Source organism: Diadema antillarum, unplaced genomic scaffold, assembly GCF_040938485.1.
Source record: "Diadema antillarum isolate AM-2024a unplaced genomic scaffold, OU_Dant_1.0 scf00000180, whole genome shotgun sequence".
Taxonomy (NCBI): domain Eukaryota; kingdom Metazoa; phylum Echinodermata; class Echinoidea; order Diadematoida; family Diadematidae; genus Diadema; species Diadema antillarum.
In genome coordinates, this window is record NW_027271069.1 from 3,966,177 (window position 1) to 3,974,227 (window position 8,051).

An 8,051-nucleotide genomic window follows, 5' to 3' on the forward strand; every position below is an offset into this window, starting at 1 on the left:
CCTCACTACCACAAACATGTGCAGTGATTTCCCACCCCTCATCCCCATCGCCCCCTACTCCAATCCGACCAATGAAGTGCACTCTTCCCATCAGGGGGAAGCCCACTTTCCCCTCTTTCTATTGACTGCGACATTCTTCCCCTTGACTCTGACTCCGACGCCCTTACATCATCTTCCACTGGGACTGATTCGGACAGTTCAACCCCTCTCTCAGTCTTGACCTCATCTGACCCCATTGCAACGTCACATACACCAGATGCTTATGCAACAACCCTCCTCCACCGTTTGCACTCAGCATTTGAGCATGCCGACGCAAAGACTGAACGAGCGCGACACTCACAAAAAACGCATTACGACAGAACCGCATGTTTCATCCCGTACGAAGTAGGAGACAAAGTGCTTGCAACTGTTCCAACTTGTGACAAGCTCTCTGCGAAATGGAAAGGCCCCTATCGCACAATGCAGAAAGATGACAATGGCATTCTATACCACTTATCAGATTTGTCTAATCCCAGCTCTCCCCCTAAAGTTCTTCATTACAACCGCCTCAAACCCTATCTTGAGCCCACATCACAACCCTCGCCCCCTTCTACTCCCAACCCGCCCTCTCCACCTACATGTACATCTGAGGAACAAGTTGTTTTTCACGTACCAGTATTTCCACTTCCTACCTACTCTTCTTCTCAACCAACTGCTGAAGCTCCATCTCCTCCTCCTCCTCCTCCTCCTCCTCCTCCTCCTCTTCCACCCTCCCATGATGCCCATGCACGTAACCATGATCCTCCGAACTGTACTCGAAGCGGCCGGATTGTACACCCTCCTGATTATTATGGTAACCCCATCTCCTCAGACTTCACCACTTTCTCTCGTTGGGCCTTGGCAAACTTGACTTTCAGACAACCTTAATGAAGGATTGTTGCTATTTTGAAGTTTATTGCGTCATCTGTCTTATGTTCACTTATGTTTCTGTTGTCTGACTTCTGAATGCAAAGTAAAGAGGTATTGCCTCATAATGCCATTCCCTTGTATATATATTTTTTTTTTTCATGACCATCAACAGTTAAAGCAGGTCATGATTTATGTTTATGGACAAGTGTAGTTCCTACCGATTAACGCCTTGACATATTTGTTTGCTGTAATTTTTGTGTGATTAGCTTTTTTTTTTAAGCCAATGATGTCTTGCTCATATCTCACACGAGTGTTATGTAATTTAAGTTTTAATAATAGCCTTCCCATTGCTTTGATTTTTCCTTTCTTCTGTCTGTTCTCTGACTCCTCAGCTTTTAAATCTCCTCTCTCTATTTCATTTCACATGATACTTTCAACACATTTCTGCCTATCCACAGCCTCATGTGGACCAATAAACTTCCTTTGCACATTTCAGTGAGATTTCAATTTTTCACACAAGTATCTATGACCTTATTGCCATACCCAGATTGGCTTTTCTTTTATAAATCTCCGCCTGAATGTGTTTGTCTTTAAATTATGTTACGCAAACAATATCCTAGTTTAAGGTTTTTCATTCCATAATGCTTGAAATGCAAGATTATTGCATTTTCATTAGATTTTTTTTCAAAGTTGGCTTGATTTCTTTATGCTTATTCAAAACATGAACCTAACTCTGTTATCAAGATGAGTTTATTTTATTGACCGTTTATGCACTAAATTTAGGTGATCAGAGCAATCACTTTTCCCATGATTATCATTTTATTTAGTCGGAATTCTTTGATTCCCTTTTGTGTGTTGCGTTTAATTACACATGGAGTTAGTTGGTTTGGATTAATGTGTTCAATATTGTAGTTTTCGTATATTGTTCAGATAACATTGGTTTTTGTTTAGCTGTATAAACCCGTTGTGCACACAACTAGAGGGCGCTGTGCACCTGATAGGAAGAAAAAAATGGGGTGCTCCAGTTTGACGATTTTCATTCTTATTTTTCACTTTTCCATCTTTGGAGTTGTGAATTGATTTGGAGGAATTGAGGATAAAGAGAACAAGTAGTGCTGGCTGGATTTATATGAGGACAGGATGGGCTGTATTTCATGGTGATTTCGGAAGATTGTATGTATAATATCCACATGCACCAGGCATGTTGTTTATATCCGTTGTATATTGATGTGGTGTGAATGTACTCGGTACACACGGGTACTGAATGTACACATGTAGCATGACCATGCAGCTGCATTGTAGCCTCATACTATGTCGGGTAGAGGCTTGCTGTGTAATGTGTGACACTGTTGGACGTAATGTAACGATGAATGAATACTGTAGTTATAAGTTGCTTATTGAAAGTGATGTTATATAAGAATTTAGAATTACATGCAACATCACATTGCTGCAGTAATTTAGATATTGTGCTTTTTTTTTGTTGTAGAAATGTATTGTTATGAATGAGTGTGAACAGCACTGCACTGGCCACTGCACACTCAACACTGCCACTCACTGGTTATTAGGTTATGATTCAGAACATATAGTATAAGACAAGTATGGTTCTGAATTTTATTTTAGATTTATTCATCAGTGCAGAAAGAATATAATCTCTGCCTCCGGCAATGTTTGGATTGATTGTATTTATATACACTGTAGGCTATATGGAATGTTTATGATATTAGCACAAATTATCAGTGGCAGTACCACTACCAGTTCTGAAATTCTGACATTTTTGCTGGCTGGAGTAAATTAGCATGAGTTTGGTTTGGAGTTTCGGAAATTTATATTTAAGGATTGAAGGTTTTTTGTGTAGACAGTAGAGTTCACTGCTGTGTCTGTGGCTCTTGTGTAAAAGAGCTAGGGACTGTTTTATGAGTCTTGTGTTTAGAATTAAAGATACCGGATTGTGGATGTTATATTTGCCTGGTTTAGTATAGGTCTACACACCCCACAGTACCAGTAACAGTACTGTACATTGGATTTGCAGTTCAGACACTCGGGCTGACTGAATTTGATTTAATTTAGTTTTTATCATAATTGCTGTCATATTCCGAAGTGAACATTTCTTCGAATAAATAAAGAGCCTGGATTGCACATGTACATGAACTGGTCTCTTGGTCCTTTCTTTGGAGCGTCGAGAAAACGTTTAATGCCCATGTAACACCGATTACGCCATCGATGAACACATCAACTAAAATAAAGGTGTTACAAGAAGTACAGATTTTCAAAACATGAAGTTAGAGCGATTGCTGACATGCTTAACGATGGTGACCTTGACAGGAAAATGTGAAGGAGCAAAGCTCTTAGCAAAGGGCTGCAGATTTGCATAGCATTGAATTACTTTGCGAAGGGGTCAATCTTCGATGACATTGCAACCAACCACAATGTCGACTGCTCTACTGTATCCAGATACGTACACTGTGTGGCTCAAGCACTGTGTAACATCAAGAAACATGTGAGTATGTAAATAATCTACAATATATTCTAAATAATAATAGAACTAGACATCTATATCGATATCTTGCAAAGACAGTAGATTGCACATGGTGGAATATGTGCACAAATAAACTAGCACTAGCAGCCATCTACTGTTAGGGACAGTATAAACGAGCTTCAAGTCCAAGCTCAGAATGATCACTGGAAGCAGAGTAATTAGCTGAATTAGGCATAGACATAAACATAACCCAATGTAACCCGATCCAGGTCGCGAGAGAAATCAACAAGATCGCCGATAAGGTTGAGGAAGTCAAACGCAAGGCAAAGCACTTCGTTATCAAAGGCAAGAATCCGAAACAAGTTAAAGCACTCCTAGGTATCACCAGTTTCTGCAATTGTGCAGGGAAGACCGCAAACTCAAACAGCGACCATCCACCAACAATAGGAGTCATCAAACAAATTCCAACAAACTTAACAGAAAAAGATTTAGAGTCAGAGCTTTCATCCAAGGAGTCACTGAAGCAAAACGTATCAACAAACGCGAACAAGGAGTTCTAAAACCCACCACTGTAGTAACTTAACTTTTGCCTAAAGCAACCTGACCCCAACTGTAAGCATTGGTTTTGAAATTTTCCCTGTTACAACATACATACCGCCTGTCACCAGATGCTTTAAATGTCAAAGATTTGGCCACGGCCAAGAAACATGTCGTTTCAAGATTAGATGTGTGCGATGTGGCGACAGTGACATACACGTGTATTAGACTCATGCCCCAATAAAGAAAGCCCGAAATGTCTGAAATGTGGAGGTCCTCATAGTGCAGCGTATGCCGGATGCCCACACAACAAGAATGCCCGCCGAATTCAAAACCACAAGATCATAAACAAACTGTCATATGCAGAAGCCGCAAAACAAATTCAAGAGAAACAGAAACAACAACAAGCCCCGGCTCCCATCAATCCCCAACAGCAACTTCAACCCCAACCATTCATCCCCACTAATCATCAACCAACTCCACCCCTACCTCATCTAACATTCCAGGTCATAACCATGGAAGATCTCCTCGAGGTAATGGAGGACTTGCGCGTATTCGACGCAGAAGATCCAGCAGGGGGGGAGGGAGCCGCAGGACTCAGTCACTGAAAAAGGGGAATTCATGGAAGCAGAACAACACGAATTTGGTGCACTTCAAAACCTAGAGGACATCAAGGACATGTCTTTGTCCCCATATTTAAGGAAGCTGCGCTGAAGCTGAAGTCTGATGACTTTCACAACGGGGCAGAAATGGGCAGCCAAGTTATCCAACCAGTGGATGACATCAACCTGTCATCCAAGGCAGCCATGGAGTCGGTCAAGAGCATTGAAGAGGATATCATTGAGATCATCAGTGCCGCAGGAGACAGAACTGTTGGTCCAGTGGCCAACACATACATCCTGACAAGGTTCGAGAGGTACAGGGATGGGGAATGAGCAGCCCACCTGTTCAAGGAACTGACGCTCAATCAGCAAACCCTCCCTTGCTGCTTCCTCCAGCAGTACCTTCTGCGCGCCATGCTGGAGAAAGTCATGAAGCGTTTACGTGGAGAAGAGGCCATACCAGAGCAAGGCATGGATCCACTTTCGGTTCATGACGAGCAAGTAACACTACATCCTGTATGCCTTGTGCAAGAGGTATGGCAAACTGAAATCAGAGAGTGCACGCTCAGTGGCAGCATTTCTGAAGAAGTGGAGAAAGGCAGATGATGACCACACAGAATGTGACACATTCCTTCAATACACATCAGTTTGGCTAACTTTCCAAAGCAGAGGGGGACTGTTCATCGTTTCTGATGATGTCTACAAACTTTTCAGGTCATTCGAAATGGAAACAAGGAGGGTGCTCACACTTGGAAATGGCAAACCAATATTGCTTGTGTATCTGATATAGCCAGTACCAGTTCTGCTATGACTCAGCCTCCAGTGCATTTGAAAACAAACTAAGTGTCCACATAAGATTAGTGCAGCTTGACTCTCTTGATATTCCAGGGCCAACATCTTTTCAACCACCACATTACAAAACATCAATAAGGTCACAGCTTTCACTTGAACATTTCTCATTCTCTGAGCAGGATTCTCAGCAGGAGAAAGAAATGTATGATAAAGCCATTGTATATACTTTGGAGAGATATTTTTATGTGGTGCAGAATAAATCTTCTAACCTTCCTAGTTTAAGTGTAAATTGGCATTTGAGGGTGAACAAAATATAGAACATTCAGAGTTTTCAAACAGGTATGTACTAAATGACGTCTACGTCTTAGATCATTTTAAGAGGGGTTTGTTTGTGTCAAGTCTCACTGGAAAGGAATTTTCTCAGGTTGCAATGGATGAGGCTCATGAGATGCTGATAAATAAAGATTGCAAGACTGCATTTTCACAGCATTTACCTCAACATGTAGAAATAACTAGAATTATCACTGAAGGTGATTAATACCCCCGCCCCGAGTGTTGCTTCATAGTATGTGATGTCATGAGGGCAATGACGTCAATACCAAGTACACCAAATTTGACCTTCATAGCTTAAATGGTTTATTTTGATACAAAAATGAGTGGTTACCATGGCAACACATTTTCGTTATACTAACACATTGATGTCTTGCAAAACTACACTTCTAGATCATGATACATACTAAATTTGACTTTAATTGCTAGAATGATAGAAAAGTTATTCGATCTGCAAGGTTTTGGTAAAATTGTGGTTACCATGGCAACGGTTTGTGTGACAAACACAAAAATTATGTGTTCCACATCTATACCTCAGGGCCATACTGCCTACCAAATTTGGTTTCAATTGCTTGAAAACTGAAACTAAACACCAACTCTCATCAGTAATGATAGAAAATGAAGTTGATACTTAACATTTGAAGTAGAGGAATACAAATTATGTCCTAGTGATTTTCGAGGGATTGCTCCATTACATTAACTCGGTACATCCGATGTGTACAGGGTTTTCACCATTTAACAAAAAGGTAGGCAAATTAAAATGGACAAGAGAACATGTTGGACACTGCCTTTGCACTACCTCACATGTACACTATTTCAGTAAAGTTGTTGATAAATATGTTATGCTATATATTAAAGTCATCTGTTGGTACCTTTTTACTTTAAACAATTTCTTTTTCTCATAATGCTCATGTTTACTTATATCTGCACCTCCAATACCAAGTATTTGTAGGTATGAGGCCATTTTAAGTTTGTTAGCTTAAAAATAGTAAAGTTAAATACAGAACACATCTTATTAGTTGACTTATTTATAGCATATGTACTGTACTCTTGAATTATCAGTTTATTATGCTAACTACAGCATTTAAGTATAGAGATATTGCATTACAAGTAGCCGTCATTCTTTTTTTTTTTAAATCTTTTCTTTAAAGAATTTGGTGCACTTCAAAACCCAGAGGACATCAAGACATGTCCTTGTCCCCATATTTAAGGAAGCTGCGCTGAAGCTGAAGTCTGATGACTTTCACAACGGGGCAGAAATGGACAGCCAAGTTATCCAACTAGCGGATGGCATCGATTTGTCATCCAAGGCAGCCATGGAGTCGGTCAAGAGCATTGTGGAGGATATCATTGAGATCATCAGTGCTGCAGGAGAGAGAACTGTTGGTCCAGTGGCCAACACATACATCCTGACAAGGTTCGAGAGGTACAGGGATGGGGAATGAGCAGCCCACCTGTTCAAGGAACTGACGCTCAATCCGCAAACCCTCCCTTGCCGCTTTCTGCAGCAGTACCTTCTGCGCACCATGCTGGAGAAAGTCATGAAGCGTTTACGTGGAGAAGAGGGCATACCCCCTGCACAAGGCATGGATCCCCTTTTGGTTCACGATGAGCAAGTATTATGTTATGTTGCCGGCTACATCCCATATGCCTTGTGCAAGAGGTATGGCAAACTGAAATCAGAGAGTGCACACTCAGTGGCAGCATTTCTGAAGAAGTGGAGAAAGGCAGATGATGACCACACAGAATGTGACACATTCCTTCAGTACAAGTCAGTTTGGCTAACTTTCCAAAACAGAGGGGGACTGTTCATCGTTTCTGATGTCTACAAACTTTTCAGGTCCTTCGAAATGGAAACAAGGAGGGTGCTCACTCTTGGAAATGGCAAACCAATATTGCTTGTGTATCTGATGTAGCCAGTACCAGTTCTGCTATGACTCAGCCTCCAGTGCATTTGAAAAACAAACTAAGTGTCCGCATAACATTAGTGCAGCTTGACTCTCTCGATATTCCAGGGCCATCATCTTTTCAACCACCACATTACAAAACATCAATAAGGTCACAGCTTTCACTTGAACATTTCTCATTCTCTGAGCAGGATTCTCAGCAGGAGAAAGAAATGTATGATAAAGCCATTGTTTATATACTTTGGAGAGATATTTTTATGTGGTGCAGAATAAATCTTCTAACCTTCCTAGTTTTAAGTGTAAATTGGCATTTGGGGGTGAACAAAATATAGAACATTCAGAGTTTTCAAACAGGTATGTACTAAATGAGAAGGCAGACTCACCAGATACTTAAATTTACTGGGATGCTGGCTTGAAGGATGTGGCCAAGTTAACCCACAAGCAATCCACACTAAAAAGCTTAGGCAGCTGTACAAATTTCAAACGAATGCACAGATTTCTGTTACAAATATATGAGGC

General features: G+C 40.9%; 1 pseudogene; it reads left to right on the plus strand.

The window, feature by feature from the left end:
• Positions 1–4,917: 4,917 nt before the first annotated feature.
• LOC139723040 (uncharacterized) lies at positions 4,918–7,541 on the plus strand (annotated as a pseudogene).
• The last annotated feature ends 510 nt before the right edge of the window (positions 7,542–8,051 follow it).